This window comes from Eptatretus burgeri, chromosome 2, assembly GCF_056783735.1.
Source record: "Eptatretus burgeri isolate ZD-2024b chromosome 2, Ebu_testis_v1, whole genome shotgun sequence".
NCBI lineage: Eukaryota > Metazoa > Chordata > Myxini > Myxiniformes > Myxinidae > Eptatretus > Eptatretus burgeri.
In genome coordinates this window covers 122,612,377-122,614,876 of record NC_140962.1, presented here as the reverse complement: position 1 = coordinate 122,614,876, position 2,500 = coordinate 122,612,377, and the positions used below count along the sequence as shown (strand labels likewise).

At 47.6% G+C, this 2,500-nt stretch overlaps 1 protein-coding gene and 1 long non-coding RNA gene across 4 annotated transcripts in view; one reads left to right on the top strand and one right to left on the bottom strand.

Annotated features, from left to right (window-relative positions):
* LOC147032979 (uncharacterized) overlaps window positions 1-2,500 on the bottom strand; it is an 88,112-nt gene that overhangs the window by 22,973 nt on the left and 62,639 nt on the right. The gene's annotated exons all lie outside the window — the stretch shown is intronic.
* The window catches only part of LMO3 (LIM domain only 3), a 203,166-nt gene that overhangs the window by 147,960 nt on the left and 52,706 nt on the right, over window positions 1-2,500 (top strand). The window lies entirely within an intron of this gene.

The following is a 2,500-nucleotide window of genomic DNA, read 5'->3' as shown; positions in this document are numbered from 1 at the left end:
AATTCTACTTGATGGACTGGCGCCACACACGTTTACACAGAACCCAAAAGAAATGGAAGTCGCGACTTCCCTTTGTGTGTCGAGTCCTTCTCTCTTGACTGCAACTCCAAGCTCCTCCGGCGTGGTCCGCGAGCTCGTGCCTCGCGCCGCACGTGTGGTCCGCTCGACAGCACGGACGGGGTTTTGGGGAACGGACGGGGTTTTCCGGCGCTATCTCCGCGCTCCCTCACGGGATTCCAGGGCTCGCGCGAGGATTGAGGGCTCGGCAGGAACAACAAGCTCGCCAGGATCAAAAAGGCTCGCGCAAGGAGCAGGAACAAGAAGAAGACCTTGCAGGAACAACCAGCAGACGACCCGGACCAGAAGACCACCACGAACCCTCCTCGTCCGCCCCTTTTGTAGCACGGTGCTCCGCCCTTTGCCCCGCCCTGTTTCTGGCTCCACCTCCCTTCTGGAAGCTTCCCAAAAAGGGGCGTGCCCTCTCGTCCCCCCCTCCCCGCGCCGTGCGGGGGACGAAGAAAGTCAGTTTTGGCTCGGGGCCAGGGAATTATTCCCCCAAAATCAGGCCCCCACCTTTTTTCACCTTTGACCTCTGGCCCAAATCGCACCTCCCCCATGCCAACGCGCGGGAAAAGCAGAAGGAAAATCCCACAGGCGTTGTTGGTTTTCTTCCCCACGCACCGTACGACGAGGGAAGGAAGATTCGGGCAGGAGATGCCCCATCGCACCCCGGCCGCCGCTGTCACTCCGCCCTCCCATCCGTCCCGTGGAGATCGTGACCGCACGGTGCTCGTTGAATGGCGAGTGGCGAAGGTGTGGTAGCGTAGTTGTGGAAGGTGGCGTCGTGGTGTGAATGGCGTGATCGATGAGATGTTGGTTGTGGCGATGTTCGTTGTTGTTCTTGCACCAAATTAACGACAGCAAAAGAAAAAAGACTAAGTGAAGAATCGCAGCCCGAATGGATCACATATATTCCCTCTATACAACGGGTTTGGGCTAACTACACATGAACTTACCGATATATCTCACCTGAGGACCCTTTATGGTGTAATGCGAATTTCCACAGCCGTAACAATACATAATCAAGCTCTCATTGGATGACTCGCAATCAAAATTGCTGATAGCTCTTGATCTAGCAATTGCCTGGTGTTGGCTTAACAGTTAAGTTGTCTGGCTGCAGATCTGAGGGTATTGAGTTCAAACCCCTGCAAGTTCGTTGAATTAACACCAGGTGGGTCGACTCGGCCTGTCATCCTTCAGAGGTTGGCAAAATGAGTACCAGCTCGCTTGTCATGGGGGCATTGCATCAGTGGCACAGCTGTGCTTTCAGAAAATGATTTAGTCAAGTAGCCAGATGCTGCATATGAATAAACAAATAATGTAGCCATTGTGCCTTTTTCAGGTTGCCAATATTCAAGTAATCAGGTAATCATCTTTACAGCAAAGCCAAATTCAACGTGTCCATATTATAGTATTTTGAGCTGTTCTTTCTCATACCTTTGTCCGGCAGTTGTGCAATATTTGAATGTTGATCCATCCAGGCATTCTTGTGTGACGTGAGACTGGTGGTTGTTTGTGTGCTGACTCAATACAGCTCTTTGAAAATGGTGCTTTGAGAGCCCTTTTTAATTATTTTGTCGATTGTGGAAACAATCGGACAGATCTGATTCTTATTAAAAGGCATTGTTGTCCTTTGCTGCCGCTCGCTTTTCGATGTACCCACTCAGACTTCTCCATCGCTAAAGACATTTCCATCAAGTTTTCTTTGAAAGAAAACCCCAGCATTTGTGAGCCTTTAGCCAAAATGAAGTTTGTAAAATCAATACATCTTCACGAGATATTTCGCATATCTATTTTTTATCACAATGGTGAGGAAGACAAATTGAATATGACGTTAACGAGTGAGTGAGTCGCAAGACCAAGTTGTGCAGAAGCCCAAAATTGACCTTCAATGCCATTACTCTCCTTTGCATTGGCCCTCGTCTTTCACAAAGGTCTCAATTTTGTATAATTGTAAAAAGAAATTGCTTTTTAAAGGTCAAAAGTGCTGCTAGCTTCGCTTTTGTATCATAGTGTAGACTGTAGATTATCCTTTCCAAATGAGTTTACGGATGAATCAGCTGAATGGTAAGGATGCGCAAGCGTGTGGGTTCAAATCGAGCTGAACGCAGCAGTGTTTAAGACTTTGATTCTCATTTCTTATAACAAATCTACCTCGCTTTTGTCAGTCGAATTACCATGTCACGAGACATTGTTGGAGAGTGTAGGTATGATTTTTGCCATAATTTAAAAATACGATGAACTACGCATTCTGGTTGACTTGATATAGTGTTCAGACGGTACCCGCTTGCACACACTTTGTTATGCAATTCTTCATATCCTAAGGGCCATCCACTTCTGATGGGCACTAAAATGCTCTCTACAAAAAGGCAGTACTGCCCACATTTCCCTCACCAAAAATAAAACACAGCATGCTGAAATGTTATACGTCAAGTTCAGC